The sequence below is a fragment of the Spodoptera frugiperda genome, chromosome 14 (genome assembly GCF_023101765.2).
Source record: "Spodoptera frugiperda isolate SF20-4 chromosome 14, AGI-APGP_CSIRO_Sfru_2.0, whole genome shotgun sequence".
NCBI classification, from domain to species: domain Eukaryota; kingdom Metazoa; phylum Arthropoda; class Insecta; order Lepidoptera; family Noctuidae; genus Spodoptera; species Spodoptera frugiperda.
In genome coordinates, this window is record NC_064225.1 from 4,696,554 (window position 1) to 4,718,637 (window position 22,084).

Below are 22,084 nucleotides of genomic sequence, written 5' to 3' on the forward strand. Positions count from 1 at the left end.
ATTAATAGAGAAAAAAATTACTAGTTTCGAGTCACAGAGGGACTCTTCATCATGAGCAGCATGCTCAGACTCGGCGACGTCCGGAGTAGGCAGCGCGCCGTTCATTAATGTACGTGAGTAAACCGTAATTTTTAGTAAATACCTTATGTTATTTGACTCTTCCACATAATAATATACTCACACATCACTAAAACCGTATGGAATGTCCAATCCATTCCCACATTTGACGTAAAAAGACGAGACTAATTCGAACTAGAGTTCCAACAAACCTTCACAATAGTGGCTCATTCATTTCCACCTGAGAAAAAACCGCTGTAGTAGCGAACAAACAAACAATACGCCACTCATTGCCTAAACAATCTCGTTGGGTTCCGTAATGACGGAAGCCTGCGCGCATTATTCCACATCATTCAGGGCAACAGCTTCTACGATTGGAACTCGTTTGGTTTTCACTGATTCCTCTTTTTTTTTCTTGAGTATTGGTTACTTTGAATTTTTTTGTATAAGTATTTTGTAAAACTTAGAACGGCCGCATATAAATGCAAAGAAATAGCATAGGAAGTTTATTCAGCATCACTGATTAGATAACAAAAAACTATCATTGACCAACATCAAGTATGGGAGAGCTATGCTTCGGCACGAATGGACCGGCTCGACCGGCGAGATACCACGGCCTCACAGAAAACCGACGTGTAATAACGCTTGCGTTGTTTTTCAACGTGTGAGTGAGGTTACCGGAGGTTTCCCATCTTCCCAAACACCGATTTTCCAACAGCCCTTACATTCTTAACACCCAAAAGGACGACAACGCACTTGTAATGCCTCTGGTATTCAGGTGTCCATGGGCGGTGGCGATTACCTACCATCAAGTGATCCGTCTCCTCGTTTACCAGCTTATACATAAAAAAATAAACACCTCAAACAACTACAGAACAAAAAAGAAACTCAATAGTAGGGCCATCGTTCGGACGTTAGTGCGGCAGTAACTACTGGTAATTTGTTCACTTCGTAGCAAATGAGAAATGAGTGGGCCCACGGGCGAAGCGTGCGATTCTCAAGAATAACTCAAAAGGCATTACAGGCTGTAACTTAGTGTGGGAACGAATCAGTTCGCCCGTTGATTTTGATCGAAGATCGAAGGTATCAGTGTAATGTTCGGGGCTTTTCTCTTGAGTTTTATCCTCTTAGGAGAGTGTTTAGAGCTTAGATTTGGTTGTGATAAGAATGATCTTGTTTTTTGATATGTCTGAATGTGTAAACGTAATATAGCAAAATATTCCCTGACTTTTGAGCTACACTCGCGACGTCGTCCATATGAAATAGTGACTTTGAATAGTTTTCCTACGTTCACAACTACTCTCCTGTAGGTGATCACGTGATAGTATGCAAGCCTCAACTTGATCCGACCTATTTGCCAAGGAAAAAAGTAAGGCCTTTTAGAACTTTTACATATATCATACAATGTTCACTGCTGAACATAGCCCATCCCCCAATGAATGATGCACATATGAAGTTTATATGCGAAAAGACATAGATAGAAAATCCTAACAAAGAATAGTTGGGCAGTAAGCCCGCCAGACATGTTCACCTCGCCTGGTCGAAAGATCCGTTTCTTAGGAACCTTACTCCCAGTTTCCTAAAACGTATATCAAATTAAACATATGAAGTTTTATTATAACATCAAAATTACCTACCCAACAAGAAATACCTACTACCAGGTAGGTAATGAGGTAGTCACAATAATTCAAACTTTAACTAACAACAAACATTCAGCCCACATTAGTTAGACGTAACGTTATTTATTCTGATTTCGCGTGACGATATTCAGTAATCAAAGTCGAATTATACGACAGGCGGAAAAAGTTCTAAAAAAAGTTTTCTTGAAGTAAAAGTTTGTATCATAAACATAGCATTAGGACTACGGATTAGGACTGATTATTCCTAGCAGGTTGGTTGCAAAATGGTTGCAAGGTCTAGATTAAGTTAGTTATGTCACCATAGATAGCGTTGTACACAATTTTAATTTTGAAATCGTTTTTGTTAGTGAAGTACTAAGTTAAGTGTAGGAGAGCCATGCTTCGGCACGAATGGGCCGGCTCAACTGGAGTGATAGGCTTCACAGAAAACAGACGTGAAATAACGTTTAAGTTGTGTAATTGAGATTACCGGAGGCCCAATTGCCCTGATTCCCCAACAACCCTTAAATTCCTAATCCTCAAAAGGCCGACAAAGAATTGTAACGCTTCTGGTGTTTCGGGTGTCCATGGGCAGTGGCGATTGCTTACCACCAGGTGATCCATCTGCTCGTGTACTAGCTTATACTATAGAAAAGCGACTAACAATAGTTCACCTGACTAGGTACTAGTAAATTTTTCACTGACATACATTTTCATACCTATGTATATACAAAAAAACATTATTTAGTTTTGTCGTAGCCAACTAAAAAAAGACTAGGAAGAGAAAATCAGACTAAAACATTAACTTACAAGGCAAATATTTATCCTGGCAGATTTTAAGCTAATTCTTCTCTCGCTGATAAATACAGGGTTTATGAAGGAGATTTGCATAAAACTTAGCCAAAAGAAATCTCCACAGCAGCGATTAAAAGTGACAAGTTACCGTAATTAACGGAATTTACATTTATTTGAGGGGCACTGAAAAAGGTGTTGAATTTAAAGAACTTTATTATATAGGCCTGCCTATAATATAAAATATAGTATAATCTAATAGGTATAAATACGTTACGGCTTTATCTCCGAAGGAGTAGACGGATATGCACATTATGACAATACCGTTAGACAAATACAATGTACACTCACTTTCCATTATTTATGTAATAAGTCCCATGTAATCGGGGGTGAGCCTATTGCCATAAATATATTGGGCACATTTCCAAACACCGTGCTTCTGCTGAGAAATTTTCTAACAACCGGAAAAAAACCAGCAGTACTTTGCCCGACTCGAGATTAAATGCGAGACAATTAGAGACGACGCATCGCCCCCTGCACGGAAGCCTCATGCACGCTGCTTATGACGAAGAGTCCCTCTATGACTTGAAACTATTAGAGCTTTTCTCCATCAATTTATGTGAGCTAACCGTGATTTTCGGTACAATTTTAGAAGCATAGCATTAAAAAAATTACTGAAGTTCAGTCTCCAGTGGTTCAAATTTTGAACTCTATTGCCAAAACAGAAGATTGATTTAAAATCTAAAAGAAATAGGCACATAACATATAGCTTGCAGAGCCGGCTACATATAACAAACAGACTGTAATTACTGAAATAATTTAACCTACGCATTTCAAACTCGGACCCGAAATCATCAACTGGTCGATCCTAAATACTTTCTCTGAAATACCATGTCATGCTTTAAAACAACACATTAACATGTAGGTACATATTAGACTAAACATGTCTAAATGAGGTTAGACGAAATTAAGTCTTTAAGTATACAAAATTAAGTTTAATTTTATTTAACGCATTGTTCTCTAATTAGAAATTGTAGTCCGGAAAAAAATCTTGTAATTATTTTTCTAGCCTGTTACATTTGTTCTCTCTTTTTCTCTTCTCTTGACAAAAACTTTGTCCCACACTAGGATATTCCCCCGTGTCGTGAGTGCGTTTACAAACATACAAGTTCACATACACATGACACCCAGACCTGAAACAACAATTTGTGGGTCATACAAAGAGTTGCTCAGTGCGAACCCGTTACACGTGCGGTAGCCGGTTGCCCAGCTACCACGCCCACCGTGCAATCTAATCTTTGAAAGATTCCTTTATATTTACTAAAAACTTTGCCATTAATACATAAATTTTTAAACAATTTAAAAAGAAGGAGGTTCTCACTTTGACCTGTACTTATGTACGATATGTATTTTGTGCGTGATTATCTCGCTTTTAGCAGAACTGATAGTATAAAACAATAGACTTTTTGAAGTCAGTTCGCTTTTTGAATAATAAATTATAATTTCTAAGAAAAACCTAAACACCCCTCTTAGTCACTTAACACTAGACCCCAAACATATAAAGTAGCCATATTTAAAAAAAAACAAACCCAAATAGAGTCAAATGAAAAACCAAATCCAATCCTAACTTCAAACATTACCTGCATAATGAGCGCTATTCGTTTTTATCACAACCTTTACAACAACTGAAAGAAATAACACCGACATCGTTAAAGTTTATTGGTTAAATAATAGTAACTACGGTTTCGCGGTAATCTAATACTGTTAAAATTAAACACTAAACAGTTACCACATAAAAGTGGTACGGACATCCCGGCTTGGGGGGTGCGTGGAGATGCTATTTGGTGTTGGTTGCAAATATTTTGATATACATATAATATGATTTTTATTGATTGTCAAAAGTGCTTTTCCTATGCTACGTTGCTGTGGATGCGTTTGGCTTCCAGAGATCATATCCATTCGTGCTTAGTACTGATGAAAACGGACTCAGCTAAGCTGTGTTTTATATGGAAAGATGCGTGTTATGAATGTGTGCTATGGATGATAACCCTACTATTGATACATCGCATACTCGAGCTGCTCATTTCCCTCACACAGCCGACAGACAGACATTTTTAAATTATAATATTTTCTTTAACTTTGAAAAGTGCTTTCCTGTCTATTTGAAATAAATATTTTAGACTTTGACTTTGATATTATTAACATTGTTAAAAATATTTGTAAATAAAAAAATCAAACGAAACAAAATACACAACAACATCTCCGCACCACCCTATCCTGCAACCCTGTTTAAAACATCAACCCGCGCCTTGGGGCCCCACAGTAGTTTTAAACTGTTCGCGAACTCACAAATTGAGGTCTCTATAGCGCTAATGTACTCTAAATAACTGAGCGAGAGTTTGATAGTTTAACACAGGTGATATGGAGTTCGAAAGGTCGACGTTTATGCTCGAAATATTAACTGTGTCATCTGGTTTTATGTTTATAGTGCATATTAGTTGAGAGAAATTATGGATGGAAAGCAAAAGTTTGGGTGATTGAAATTGTAATTATATGTATAGTTTTTTGTTACTGTTGAGAGTAAAAAGATGGTATATAACACTGTGACACATCATAATATTAATTTATTTTGGTGGGGAACAATCATCCAATGACTTCTCCCGCCTTGGGCGAGGCGAGAGGGAGTGTCAGACTCTTACTAAACAAAAACCACCCCGTTCCTACTCCTGCTTTTCGAGCCGGAGCCCCGTAACCCGCTAGGTAGTCCACAGCTCCGGTCATGAATATGAGGAAGTTGAAGAAGATATATATGAATAGATGTATGTAGTACAGCGCTCTGTGGTTTCTGCCCACTCCCAGCAAATAATGGGCAGAGATGATGAGATGAGAGATGGGTGTGACATTCCGAAATATTCACTTTTTGTAACTTATGTTTGTCACATACCGGGCACAATCAGATACCGAGACATGTGTACATTTTTTTCCATACAAAATCTTATATTCGTTTAACAACACTATTCTAAAAACCATTATAAGCAAGATCCCTATCCTACATACTAAACAATCAGTGAAAATTAATCAGAATCAACATCACAAACACTTTAACATAACCAGAAAACAATATGGAAGCTCCAGAGAACTCGATAACAATCAAACGAATTCAGTGAACGAAATCATAATTTGAGTATTGAGCTCGGACCAACCCTTCAGCCTATTTCGAAAATCTAGCACATAGTAAGCCGAACTTCACAGTTCATTCGTCCCATATTTGAAATCACTCGTGCAAAAAGGGAGAATAATTAAAGAGGTGCTCACACAGGCGGGCTTATCCGAGACCCTTGTCAGCCATATGACGGACGAGACAAAAACACGGTGTCACTGTGAACATAGCCTTTTTGTCTGTCCCCCCTTTGGGCACGGGAAACGTTTGCTACGAATTTTTGTTGTTCGCAATTTAGTACTCCCCTTTATAACACGGTTCCTGCGAGATTGTTGAATTCTGTTACGGCGTTGTTGCTTAAAAAATATATATTACATTTGTCATTTATAAACCGTGCGAATTATTTTTTTGGGGGATTGTGTTCCGTGCGTGCGATAAGTACCGTTTTGTTTATTTATTTGTGTGTGTTTGTTTGTTTGTTTTGTGCGGGGATTTTGTGTTTTATTTATTTTATTTTTCAACAGATACAGAGAGACTATTATAGTATGTTACAACAGGATATTGTGACAGTTTTAACAAAACAACACGCATTTATTTGTTGAAAAGGTAAACACGCCGTACATGTATATTTGCATTATACAGATATCTATGTATGTATGTATATTTGGCCAGCTATTCGATCCAAATAATAGTGGACGAGCCCATTAATATTCGTGGAACTGAATCGACTAAAAGCCTAGAACAGCGCTCGATATTTTGGAATAAAGGCTTCCTATTTCATTATATTCTCATACATATACGAGCACACCTCTTATTCTCCGAATGTAGATACATATAGCACCCAATTAGCCCCTAAAATGTTGAGTTAATGAACCGAACCAAACATGGGGCTTTATTCTAAACTCCGTACTGTGAGATACCGATAATTTCGGAATACTTTTAGAATCTAAGGTTCAAACCCTAGAATCATTCCTTGGAAGGCGGCATTTTTGCAAACAATCAGTCGAATGACATATAACATAGCTACCTTATTTCTACAAGAAATACAATATTTTATAAGATTTTACGTATACATCTATCAACATCAATTAATTATTATATTATCGGCTATCTCAACGCGGTGACTATCGCGCTGCTACTGTAGCATCACAGCGTCGTGTGTAAGGAATGCTGCCCAAGAATATGACCCTCTAGCATAGCTTAAAACTAGTCGAGTTCCTCGTCAAACAGTTACGTGAGTAAGCCGTTAACATAATAATCAATTAAGTATGTCTTACGAAAGTTATAATAAATATCAATTACCAAATCATAACAATCTTCCTTTTACTAACAATTTAAAACTTCAAAATAATTCATTCATAGTAGAATCCATAGTATGGAAATAAATCAAATACCAGTAGAAACAAGTATACAAATAACAAAAGTGAAACTAAAACAGTTAAAATACATTCTGAACATTATATCTTCCTTTGTTCCTAGCCTACATTTAGTTGTATCGAACTAAGGATGTCGAACAGATCCGTGATTGTAACCGAAAATGAAATGCTTTCCGTAACTGGATCCGGTTAGCTTAGGATGACTATTGATAGAGATGTACACTAAATGACACATGTTCCGATAGATTATTCTTTCTAAGAAAGTCAGAAGGCTTTCGAAGTTTTAAATCTTCTCAGTAGCAAATATGAATGGTATCTGATAGATATCCTGCAATAAATCCGTAATTGTATTAAAATATGTGTAATAATCAATTGTGTAAAAGAAGATCTTCAACTTCCGAAAAATCCAATCAGAACAAAAACTCTTTGCTTCGCCTTTCAAGCATAAAGCGGGTTGGTGGCCAATCACAGACATAATATATAAAGCTAAAAAAAAAAACTAACACTCAATTATTTTTCATAAACAAGACTTCTAAGTCCACCAGTTACCACCAGAACAGCTCACATTCTGATAGTTGTACAAAAATATCCTAACATCCAAAATCGTAACAGGATCCGAAAATGTTCTATGCACAACAACCCTAACACAAACTATGCGAGTTCTAACAAACTTTACGGGGTTCCCTGCGGGACTCCAAAAACTGGCATTGATCAGACGCTTTTGTACGCATACAATCCACAATCGGCGATACGAGTTTATTTATATTCAGGCACTTAGACTACCATTTCGAACGTAAGTAGGGTTGACTCTATAACAAAGGATTTATATAAGCATAATACGCCATTATTTGTAATGGGCGTAGTTGAAGAAATGATATGTCGTAGTGGCCTGGAGGTTTAAAACGTCCGCATCATATCGCGGCAACTCGGAAAATATACTACTACTATACGGAAATAACTATACTTTCTAAGATTATTCAGACACCACTGATAAACGGTAGAGGAAACTTGGGCTTATAATTTCTAATTATAAGTTTGAAATCGCCAACCCGCATTGAGTGAGGATGATGACCCTTTTTTTTGTGTGAGAAGAGGTCTTTGGTTAGCAGTGGCCACTTATAGGCTGTTGATGTGTAATGTGGTCGAAGAAAAGCTAGTTGGTAAAGGTATCCAAATTAAAGATCGATTTAGTTGTCATGCACGAACATTAATTTGCACAAACAATATAATTCTCACTTTATTTTTAGAGGATACTGTGAAAAATAATTAATATGACTTCTTAAAACTAAAAATACCGTAAGTAGAAAGAACTATTCTTGAGATGGAACCCAGATGAGATGTTAATTTTATCAATAGGGCAAACACATTTTACTCTTTGAGGACTATCACGAAAAATTCTGAGATAAAAAAAAAACTAATATTAGTTCCCAGTCTAGACATAAAAATTGAGATCCTAGGTTCGCCCTCCAGACAGTTAATTGATTTTGAGATCCACCTCCGATCAAGCACCTAAAATATCAATTTCATACTTCAATCCACAAGTACGTAGAATTTCCAATTTTAAAGTATTCCAATGTAAACTATAGCGCCAATTTTTTTTAATAGAATTAGAAACTAAGTTCTGTTCCCCAATAAAATATTTACTAGAACCAAAACACTGCATTGGTTATTACATTTTTGACAACTACAGTAATTGGAGAACAATACCTCAGATTATACATGCACCATCTGATGAAACAAAAAATAATAATTAATTATCTAATGACACCATGAGAGATAAAATTACAACTCCATCCGAATTGTAGAGAGTAATGTAAGCCAATGGTATATTGCAGTACGATGTGGCTGCTTTTTTAAAGGTTAAAATCATCTAATGACTTCTCCCGCCTTGGACGAGGCAAGAGGGAGTATCAAAGTCTTACTAGCAAAAACCACTCCGTTCCTACTCCTGCTTTTAAAGCCTGCTTTTAGGAGCCCCGGTAAACCCGCTAGGTAGTCCGCACCTCCGGACGATGTAGCTGACTTAGAGTAGACTTTTGTTCAGTAGTTGCCACTTTTCTGGATGATATCAAAATAATTAACTCCTTATTGTTAAAACTTCTGAAAAAGACAAGCAACCAACTCAAAAAATCAATCAATTATGAAACTCTTTTTAATCAAAAGCAACAGGTACTAAGATTTACGAAGCAGTAAGATTACAATATTATATAAATAAGGCCATAAACTTCCAAGGCCCATCGTAAAGCAACCAGGTTGTTTTAATAAAGTCCAAAGTTATACGAAATGATAGGAGAGGACGGTTTAGGCGGCAATGTGGAAAATTGAATGAATAACTCATGGTGCAAATAAACAGCGCTTAGAACCCTTCCTTTACGTTATAACCTTATAAAAACCCAAACAATATGACTTCAGTATAAAATAATGCTAGAAAAAACGTCTTTGAAATCCAACAAAATATTTCACGTATTTTTATATCACACCTTTTTGGGCTACTATATTATTATGATGTGCATAAAAGCTATTCCGAAAGTCGTTTGTTGGTATTTTACCCCATACTTGTATATTGTATAAACTATTCAACATAAATCTACTGCTGGACCATGGGCCTCCTCTACATAACTAGGTAGGGGTAAGTTATAATCTGCTCGCTTTCCATGAAAGAAGGAGAGTGAAATTTAAAATATTCTGGTTTATCAGATTGCTGCTAGGCATTTGTCAAATATGCTGTTCCGTATGCAGCTCTAACGACACTGCACGATTAAGCACGATAACACTTTGTTTTCAATTCACATAATAAATTACCATCAATAAGTAAAGAGACAGTCAATGTTACAACACAAAAAGATACCCATACTATCAAATAGTTGACATCCCTAGTTTTCAATCAGAGTATTCCGGAAATCTCTAAGGAAACGAGGACTTTTGGCCACACCGTAACGATGTCCCAGGTGTAAACCCTTATACCCACTATCCACATTCCTTTCAAGCCCAATAAAACGGCAAAATAATTGATGTCCCGTCTTTGGGACGAACATGTTGGTAATGAAAATTATTTTGGTACATTTTAAGTCTAAAGAGATTTGTACATATTTAGTAATAATATTTTTTTTTTTGTGGAATTGGGGAAACCGAACAAACGGGTCACCTGATGGTAAGTGAACAGCGCCACCCATGGAAACTCGTGACACCAGAGAAGACACAGGTGCGTTGACGACCTTTTAAAAATGAATATGCTATTTAGTCATATTACATCAGAGTTGATTCCATACTACAACAGATTTTTTTCCCAAAAAGCCGAATAGATTCTAATAATACTTTGCCGGATCCTGGAATTGTTGCTAGGCAATCGCAGCTACATGACCAACAAGGCAATCCCATTTATTCTTACTCCCATAATTTTGTGTCGTGCTAGCCCGTAGGTTTAAGACACGCGTATCATGTATGAGAGTGCGGATTCGAAACCTACCAACGACAAATTACAAATACCATTTTTGAAGGAAAACATCGTGAGGAAACCTGAGCTTATAATTTCTATTTATAAATTTGAAAACGCCAACCCGAGTAAGCATAGTGATTAATGTTCAAACCTTCTCCGTATGAGAAGAGGCCTTTGGTCAGCAGTGTGCCACTTATAGGTTGATCTAATGAATCTGATCCAATTTTTAGTACAAAAATGTAGGTAATAAAAATTATTTGGTACATTATAAGTCTAGAGGGAGCGGTATTTAGTTGTGGCCGTAAATTATTAGCTCCTGACATAATTTGAATGTTCTGTTCTGATAGATAAGAGGATTTATTGTGCGGTTGATATTAAACTTTACTGATACGTGGTCGGACTGATATTGGTATTCCGAATGATAATTGCGGTTTTACTCTTGTGGGAGGATTTTAACTAACCCGCCCCAGCTTCGCATGGGTGCAATGGTGATATATTATACGTAAAAACCCTCCTCTTGAATCAAAAAAACCGCATCAAAATCCGTTCCGTAGTTTTAAGGAATTAAGCATACAAAGGGATATAGGGACAGAGAAAGCGATATTTTATAGTATGTAGTGAAAATTAAAGTCCAGTGAAATTAGGATTAAATTTAAGAATAAGGTTAATTATTTACTGGGTCTCGTTGATTAAGTGGTCGCTAGTCAGCCAACTTAAACTCTAGGGGGCTATTCGCAGGTCGGTCAAAGAAATCTGGATTTATGTCCAGTACAGGCGAGGCTGCGTACCGACAAACGCAGCGTAGGACATCCACCCGCAAGGACAGACGATCTGATTAAGGTCGCAGGGATCAGCTGGATGCAGGTTATTTCCAACTGGCCTATTTGGAAGTTATTGGGGAGACTTATGTTCAGCAGCGGACGTGTTATGACTAATATTATGATGATGATGATAGGCGAGAAGCCCTACTATTCTGCTATTACATACATGGGAGTCAGAACTTAACTGTTGAAAATTATGTGTATCATTGTAAGTATGTGGATCTCTATCTACCACTTCGGAGTTTAAAAGCATGCAGTCACACTTGAATTCAAAATGAATATTCAAAAAGAATTATTTCTTGAATTCAAAAAGAATTACTTCAACCTACCGTCTTGCAAACTCGTATCAACATTAAAAATTATACATATCGGCATTAATTATAAAATTCACGTACTGCAAGTTTAGTGTCCGTTATATTAAAACGTGCCATCTGACGTAAGTAAAGAGTACTACAACTCATACAAATCCAACCCTCTTTCACCACTCTCTATGACTTACCAAAGGGTAGCTACCACAATTAACCGCTAGATGGCAGTAACAAAAATAACGCCATCTATGGTAAACATGACGTTACTATATGATTTTACAGTAAACTGAAGGGATGTTGAGTTAGTTAAATATTTTGTGTTTAAGTACCGTCCATTGAATGTCCTACGAATATTAAAAGAGGGCGCTTTACCTAAATTAGAAACTTTTGTTTTACATTATACCTACTCGAATGGCACCTAGTGCATTACGATATAATTTATCGTTGAAATATTACCGTATCCTAGCTTAGCTATTGTAAAAAACGTGATTCTAAGTAAAACAATAATAAATAAGTCCAACTACCGAGATGGGCAGCAGCATTCCCTAAACTTTTGTGTTTAGAGAATCTTATTGAATTGACTGCACAGTCGGCGTGGTGGCCGGACAACTGGCTACCGCGCAGCGTGTACATAGCTGGTTCGATCCTGTACGGAGCAATTCTTTGTGTGATTCACAAATTGTTGTTTCGGGTCTGTGTGTCACGTGACTTGTATGTTTGTAAAAACACCCAAGACACAGGAGAGAATCCTAGCGTGGGGCAAGGTTTTTTTTTATTACAAAACTTAAACACCCAAATTGAAACCTCCAAACCATTAAAGCCAAATCTAATGATCGATGGACGCCTTTAAGATCCTGATAATTATGAACAGCTGCATAAAACAATCCCAAGATTTTCTTTTAATTATTTTACGCAACGGAAACTCCAGAACATATTAATGCATTTCCAAAATAATTTGGTAATCAAATGCAATCAAACTTGTAGATTAAAATCACACAAGCAATTAAATAAAAGACAAGCCTTTGAAAAATCTGAGACTTTGTTGCTAAATGCAATTATTCAATTCATGATTTAATCTTTATTTGATTATCTTCATCTAACACGCTATATTGCTTAAATCGCCATCTTAGATACATAGATAGTTTAACGTCAATCATTCCATCAAAAATTTTATCAAGATAATAATTATTTTTTACGCAACACGCAAACAAGCAGACGTCTACTCCAGGGGGTCTACTCTAAATCAACGAAAAACGAAGTTTCGTCCGAAACTTCGCTAATTTCGTACTACAATCTATTTATTGCGAACCTTTGTGAACAAAAATTAACGAATGAAATGAAGAAAAATAAATAGGTTTTAATAATATATAACCTACGGCCGAAAATTAAACGAAATTTCGGATTCGAGAACCAGAGTAGGCCCCCTGATGGTAAACAATCGCCGCCGCCCATTGGACACTTGGAACATCAGAGGTGTTACAAGTACGTTGCCGGACTTTTGGGAGTTAGGAATAAGGGTTGTTGGGGAATCGGGGATTGGGAAGATTGGGAAGGTGGGGGTTGGGCCTCCGGTAATACTTGGTTAATTGGCTACCCAGAGACGTTAAATTATTTTTAAAATTATCAAAATCTTGGTGATAAGTAGAGTGTAAAGAGAAAAGGGCAATTTCAATAAATGTAAGGGTGTCCATTACATAATTATGACATAAGGACGCGTGTAATGCATTCACACGCTCACGGGGAGGTTACTCAGAATAAAATTTTGCAATGAAAGATGTTTTTTTTTATGTACAGCAGGAGGGAAAATCCTCATGGAGACTCACACCTTTCCACGAGTAGAGAGGTGTGAGTACTGCCGGACTCTTACCGGCTAAAAACCCTCCTGCTGTTTCTGAAACCTCTGACGTGGTCAAGGTCAGTGTTTACAAAGATTTTTATTTATAACGTATCTTTCTTAACAAAGTACAATACACTTACAATATACGTTACCATAATATATTTGTTACACATGTTTAGCTATGTTTTGTTTTTTGCTATTACTTGACTGATTACCTGTTTACAGAAATCAAGTACCGTAAAACATGGCAACTTTACCATATTTTAGAACAAAACACGAAATATATTTTTAACCATAAGACGCATAGAAACCAAAACTATATATTTAGAATTGTAGTCTATCTGGCTCACTTTACCGTAATCGTCATTAAATACAAACACTTATTTTAGCCATAGTAAAGAAAAAACAACATGGGTAAAGATACCAAATTTTTGGCAACTTTACCTACGCGCCGTATTCATCGTGTATTGGATATTAAAGAGTTGTTGAGGTACAGAGGGCTTCATCTAGGACCTCTTCGTATTATAATGCAAACAATATGAGGAAATCTATAAAGATAACGGCTACACAGACATTAGGGAAAGTTGCCACGGGTTTCATCGTAATTTACATACAAATAATTTGTTACGCTCGGGGTTGTCAAAAAAGGAGGAACTTTTTTATGACATGTATATTTAAAAAAAAAATAATAAACCTTAAACCTAAAGTAAAAAAACGCACAAATTTCTAACATAAATATTATTCCCTTTTAAACTAAATTAAGTTCTAAAATTTTAAGTATTTATGTTTAAAATTGTAAAAAAGGCTACAAAATAATGTTTAATCCTTGACTTTTTAATTTTATGACTTCACTATCTCCATAGCTAATTATAACATCACTTCCGTATAATTTTTATAGTGTCTAGCTCCGAGTTTTCTGCTATATACGTGACTTGTATGTTTGTAAAAACACCCAAGACACAGGAGAGAATCCTAGCGTGGGGCAAGGTTTTTTTTTATTACAAAACTTAAACACCCAAATTGAAACCTCCAAACCATTAAAGCCAAATCTAATGATCGATGGACGCCTTTAAGATCCTGATAATTATGAACAGCTGCATAAAACAATCCCAAGATTTTCTTTTAATTATTTTACGCAACGGAAACTCCAGAACATATTAATGCATTTCCAAAATAATTATATAATCACTTGCAATCTAATTTGTAGATCAAAATCACTCAAGCAATTAATTTAAAGATATTATGCCTTTGAAAACTAAGACTTTGTTTACTCAATGCATTATTCAATTCATGATTTAATCTTTATTTGATTATCTTCATCTAACACGCTATATTGCTTAAATCGCCATCTTAGATACATAGATAGTTTAACGCGAGAACGCATTTAGAAATAAATTAATCGAACGTCAATCATTCCATCAAAAATTTTATCAAGATAATATTTTTTATGCAACACGCAAACCAGCAGACGTATCACCAGGGGGTCTACTCTAATTCAACGAAAAACGAAGTTTCGTCCGAAAGTTCGCTAATTTCGTACTACAATTCATTTATTGCGAACCTTTGTGAACAAAAATTAACGAATGAAATGAAGATAAATAAATAGGTTTTAATAATATATAACCTACGGCCGAAAATTAAACGAAACTTCGGATTCGAGAACCGGAGTAGGCCCCCTGATGGTAAACAATCGCCGCCGCCCATTGGACACTTGGAACATCAGAGGTGTTACAAGTACGTTGCCGGACTTTTGGGAGTTAGGAATAAGGGTTGTTGGGGAATCGGGGATTGGGAAGATTGGGAAGGTGGGGGTTGGGCCTCCGGTAATACTTGGTTTATTGGCTACCTAGAGACGTTAAATTATTTATAAAATTATCAAAATCTTGGTGATAAGTAGAGTGTAAAGAGGAAAGGGCAATTTCAATAAGTGTAAGGGTGTCCATTACATAGATGAGATAAGGACGCGTGTAATGCATTCACACGCTCACGGGGAGGTTACTCAGAATAAAATTTTGCAATGAAAGATGTTTTTTTTTATGTACAGCAGGAGGGAAAATCCTCATGGAGACTCACACCTTTCCACGAGTAGAGAGGTGTGAGTACTGCCGGACTCTTACCGGCTAAAAACCCTCCTGCTGTTTCTGAAACCTCTGACGTGGTCAAGGTCAGTGTTTACAAAGATTTTTATTTATAACGTATCTTTCTTAACAAAGTACAATACGCTTACAATATACGTTACCATAATATATTAGTTACATGTTTAGCTATGTTTTGTTTTTTGCTATTACTTGACTGATTACCTGTTTACAGAAATCAAGTACCGTAAAACATGGCAACTTTACCATATTTTAGAACAAAACACGAAATATATTTTTAACCATAAGACGCATAGAAACCAAAACTATATATTTAGAATTGTAGTCTATCTGGCTCACTTTACCGTAATCGTCATTAAATACAAACACTTATTTTAGCCATAGTAAAGAAAAAACAACATGGGTAAAGATACCAAATTTTTGGCAACTTTACCTACGCGCCGTATTCATCGTGTATTGGATATTAAAGAGTTGTTGAGGTACAGAGGGCTTCATCTAGGACCTCTTCGTATTATAATGCAAACAATATGAGGAAATCTATAAAGATAACGGCTACACAGACATTAGGGAAAGTTGCCACGGGTTTCATCGTAATTTACATACAAATAATTTGTTACGCTCGGGGTTGTCAAAAAAGGAGGAACTTTTTTATGACATGTATATTTAAAAAAAAAATAATAAACCTTAAACCTAAAGTAAAAAAACGCACAAATTTCTAACATAAATATTATTCCCTTTTAAACTAAATTAAGTTCTAAAATTTTAAGTATTTATGTTTAAAATTGTAAAAAAGGCTACAAAATAATGTTTAATCCTTGACTTTTTAATTTTATGACTTCACTATCTCCATAGCTAATTATAACATCACTTCCGTATAATTTTTATAGTGTCTAGCTCCGAGTTTTCTGCGGTTTTGTTTCATGGGAGCCATTTTGGCTGTAAAACAAGAGGTATTATTAAATACATTATATCTTATCATCCAGGATATTCACTATTATGCTGTGAAATTTAGGTATTCGAAAATGGTTACATACACACAAACAAGAAAAAAACATTTATTGCCAACCCTAACTGTAGGTAAAGTTGCCACAAAGCAGGCCGTGGCAACTTTACCTAACCTGTGTCAAGATTACCGAAGCGATTATTTATCAATAAATTAAAGAAAAAGCAATTGCTGACATTACAACAGTAATCCCAACTATAATATACATACAAGATCAAAATTTCACTCACCTGTGACAAATAGTTAAGGCTCTGTAAGCACAATTTAGGAACAACTAACTTTTAGCTCATTTTCACGCATACATTGTGACGGCCATTACTGGCATAATAGCAGTCTTACGTCTACGCAAAATATAGTAAATATTTCCTTTTAATGTCTAAAAAATACTTCTATTACAAAACAGAATTCTAGTGGGTAGATTTTTAGATAAATGAGTTTATACCGAATACCTATAGTATGGTAAAGTTGCCAAGGGCCCGGTAAAGTTGCCATAGTTTACCGGTACTACATTTCTTGTCTTGGCCTTCTTAATATGCTCGTGAATGTCTTGTGGACTAAACTTTTCTCCTTCCAGGCGCTGTTCGACCTCATGTCTGGCACGCGCGTACACCGGACACGCGAATATGACGTGCGGGACAGTCTCCTCCACGGCGGAGTCGCAGAGACACGATGGATTCCCCCGAAGCTTGAAACGGTACAAGTATTCGGAGAATCCACCGTGCCCGGTGAACAGCTGGGTGGTGATGCTGCTGGTTTCAATTTTCCTTACAGTGCTATACGCCGCGGCTGCACTGGGGAAGAATATCTTGGTGATTGAGGCGGTGTCACCGGATTTATACCTCGCGTCCCACTCGCTGATCGTGTCCATACGGATTCTCCCTCTGACGAATGAGACGGGGCATCGGTCATAATCCGGCCTCCTCTTCGATCGCAGCGCTGCTTCCTTCGCCAGGTAGTCGGCCCTTTCATTTCCCTCCAAACCTGCGTGGGCTTTTATCCAGAACAAGGAAACATGTGCGGCGACTCTTCAGACGTTGCTCAGAGAACAGAGTTTACTCCATTGATTTACGCGAATAAACCATGTTTTTTAGTTAAATTAGTATGTCTCACGATAGTTATTATAAAAACATCTACAGTAACCTCCCCGTGAGCGTGTGAATGCATTACACGCGTCCTTATCTCATCTATGTAATAATTTAACGTAATAATTTAACGTCTCTGGGTAGCCAATTAACCAAGAAAGTTTTCCTTATAGTTTGTACGTTTAGAGTAATATCATTTTTTTTAATAAATCCATGATTATGTTGACCAAATTAGTAACAGAAATCAAAATTGATAAGAATTTGCTCTCTATTTTAAAACGAATAATATTTTTGGTAACTTCGAAATGAAATTTTGATTTCACCGAAAATAAAAATAACAGTTATCAAGTTTTTAGGCGATCCTATTTTCTCCGGCCACCGAAAGTGCGGGTCTGCGGACGGCGAGTAGGGGTTGCTCGCCGCCCGACCAGATCCAGACGCGTGCGTGCGGCGCGTCGCGTTCCGCGCGCGCCTCAAAGAGCCATCAGACCACCACAGATGGGGCCCAGTAGGGCTGATGCCTGATCCAGAGCTGCGGACTACCTAGCGGGTTTACCAGAGCTCCGGTTCGAAAAGCAGGAGTAGGAACGGGGTGGTTTTTAGTCAGTAAGAGTCTGACACTCTGTCTCGCCTCGCCCAAGGCGAGAGAAGTCATAAAATGAATTTCCCCCCTCAAAAGAATAAAAAAGGCGATCCTATTTATTGTAAATGCAAAAGTTTGGCAGGTTACGTTTACTGCTGAAGTAATAAAGGAATTTGATATTGAAATAGGCCATAGGAGTACCCTAAAACCATCGGGTGTCCTTAACCACTTTCGAGCGTCCTTGAAAGTGGCTAGTTACTGAGATATTCAACATTTTTGGTTTTGGTCAAAAAATCCCGAACTGACAACAAAAACATCAATAAATTAAAAAATACTGGTTTAATTTAAGTTATTTTAGTTTTCATCAGTTGCCAAAACATCAATAAACATTTATTAACACTTATAAATATGGTAGATATATTTATCGTTTTAAAATAGCAATGTAAATTCTTTTGTAGAAAAATATTTGTATTATCACCTCCCGAGAGGAATGCGTCGATTTCAAAGTCACACTCAATCAATCTTTCCATGAATGTATCTGTATACTTTTGATGTTGAACAAAGTTTTTTTTATTTATTTTAGAGTAGCCGGCTGCTCAGCAGCAGCACCAACCAGTTATATGCAGTTACTATTTTATCTGTCACTAGCCCGAAATTACTGTTTCAGGCGAAATTCTAAGAACACACCCACTATCAATTTATAGCGTCAATATTTATCAAAACAATTTTGATTGGCCTAATTAGCCGTGTTGATTGAAAACAACCGATTATATGACTACTTATAATGTTAATTATCTTGAGCGATATAAGAATGACTACTGCATTTTTATTGCTATGCAATATAGGTATCATTACCATCATTGTACATGCGATGCAACAAGGGTGGGAGAGCCATGCTTCGGCACGAATGGGCCGGCTCGACTAGATTGATAGCACAGCCTCACAGGAAACCGACGTGAAACAACGCTTGCGTTGTGAGAGTAATGTTAGCGGAGACTTTATTACCCCTCTTCTCAATCATTCCAATCGCCAATTCCCCAACGACCCATAAATTCCTCAGCCCCCAAAAGGCCGACAACGCACTTGTAACGCCACTGGTGTTTCGGGCATCCAAGGGCGGAGGCGATTGCTTACCATCAAATGATCCATCTCCTTGTTTACCGGCTTATACCATAGAAAAAAACAAAATCGCTCCAGTTGTTTTGGAGTTCACAACAACAACGTAGGTGTTTGTATACACACATAGATATTAAGATATCGTTTACAAGAAATCAGCATTTAATTTACTTTAATCAAATCAATGCAACCGGATACCTAAAGAGCTAAACACGAAAATGATATTACGGGTTATCAATACAGATTTCCAGTTGCGATACTATGACATCACGAAACATCCGATAATAGATTATTATAAATAGATAATTAAGTATTAATAAATATGACGTAGAGAGCTGGAAATAAAATCGTCAACAGCAAAATAATGATTCCTACTCTAACGCTTGATTAGAATTATTTTATCACCTCTTGAAGGTGTGGTGCAATATCGGAGAAGCCGATAAAGGGTTTTATATTTTACAAAACACACGAACGCTAGTAGTTCTTGTTTATGCGATACCGAAAACGCTGGAGCTATTTATTTTGTTTGATCATTTCTTAATTCGATTCATTAAAATATTTAGTTGTATTATGCTTCTGTGGACTAGTAATACTTGTAGCTTCATTTAAGTCATATTCGAGTGATCTCCATACTGTATAGTATGAATGTTCACTACAATATTTTTAGTTTCCATCAGCTTTGCACGGGACCAAACATCTTTCATGGGACCTCTTTTATGACAACAAAAATTTGTGTGACAAACACTTCTTTTTGAGTCATTTCCAGTCTTCGAATACTATAAGCAATCATAACAAAACAACACAAAACAATTGAACGCTCCAATCACAGTTTTCAATAAAAATATTATTATCAAACTCACTTCTACGAAGTAAACCAATTCGTTATCAGAATCAGTAACTTAATTATATTGTATTGGTATCAGTAGCAGTTACAGGAATAATATTATCTTACTACGTATAATAATGATATAAGCACATGTTTTGCCACGAATGGGTCGGCTCGACCGGAGTGGTACCACGACCTCACAGTACACCGGCGTAAATACAATAACGTACAATGCTAGCGTTCTATTTCGCCATGTGAGGGAGGTTTTTTTAAGCTGTAAGCCGGTAAACGAGCAGACGGATCACCTGATGGTAATCAATCGCCGCCACCCATGGAAACCCGAAACACCAAAGGCGTTACAAGTGCGTTGCCGGCCTTTTGGGGGTTAGGAATTTAAGGATTGCTGGGGAATCGAGGATCAGGAAGATTGGGAAGAGAAGGGAGTGAAGTAACATTACTCACACAACGAAACACAACGCAAGCGTTGTTTCACGTCGGTTTTCTGTGAAGTTGTGGTATCACTCCGGTCGGCCGGCCCATTCGTGCCGAAGTATGGCTCTCCCATACTTATTATTGCAAAAAAGCAGATAGAACATTTAATGGTAAGCGCCGCGTATCAAGGCCGTCTATGCATACTCGTAATAATTATGTGTATCAACCGATCTAATATTAACCCAGGTACAAAATGTATTAGATCCAATTAAGTGAACAAAGGTTACTTAATAGAATCAAACTGTCGTTTACCAGATTTAACTAGTACAATCTCCTTTACCTGCATGTAATCTTTCAGGGCCATTCATCATTAATTAGTGACGTAGTGCAAATTGACCCAGTATCATATGACTAAGTAGTCTCGTATCAATATCTCGATCAAGATAATTATAAATGTAAAGAACCGCAGTTGAGTTGAATCATAAAATAATTATGCAATTTTGTAGATTTAATGTTACCAACGGGTAACGTATACCAATGCATCGAATGACATTTTCACAGTGAAATATCAGCGTGCGCGAAGAAATTTGAATGTAGATGAACTGATGATGACGATTTTGTTTAAGGGGGGAAAATCATCCAATTACTTCTCCCGCCCTAGGCGAGTCGAGAGAAAATCAGACTCCTACTGACTAAAAACCACTCCGTTCCTACTCCCGCTTTTCGAGCCCGAGCCCCGATAAACCCGCTAAGTAGTCCGCAGCTCCGGATCAGTATATGTAAGTATTTTTAAACCACTACAACTTGATAAGATCTGGAGATGGAGCCAAAAGGCAGTTGATAATGCCTCCTCGAGAATTTACAGCAATGACTCCTTGTTTAGGCTTGAATTCAATTTATTGAGAAAAGCATTTGTCTATAAAATTCACGTCACAAGTAATATGCGCCTGAAACTGCGCGGGAGTACACTATATTACATATTCATCAGTAGTTACTGATATATTCATCAGTAATATAGTGTATTGTCAATCGCATATATGGCGCACTTTTTTATTCACTCACTCAACTGATCTTTTTTGAGAGGGGAAAATCATCCAATGACTTCTCCCACCTGGGGTGAGGCAAGTGTCAAACTCTTACTGACTAAAAACCACCCCATTCCTACTTCTGCTTCGAGCCGAAGCCACTGTAGCCCGTTAAATTGTCCAAAGTCTATATTCAACAGATTTAACTAGCCTTTGAAAGCCATTTTTGATCTGATCAGAGGTTTAATCAACTTAATATAATTTACAAAAGAAAAGTTCTACTGAGAGTATGCGCATTTTATTTAAGTATTTATCGATGTCAATCAGATCCAATACAAAGATTATAAGTTATCTGGCAATCTATAGTTATTTCTTCGAATTAATCAATGCTGTTTATAACAGAAATCTTTTTGTTAACGTTAAAAGTTAATATTGGTATGGAAAATCCAACTGTATGTGATTATAATCAAGTTTGTAATGTTTTTATATTTCTATTTATTTTCAGAGCAATAATT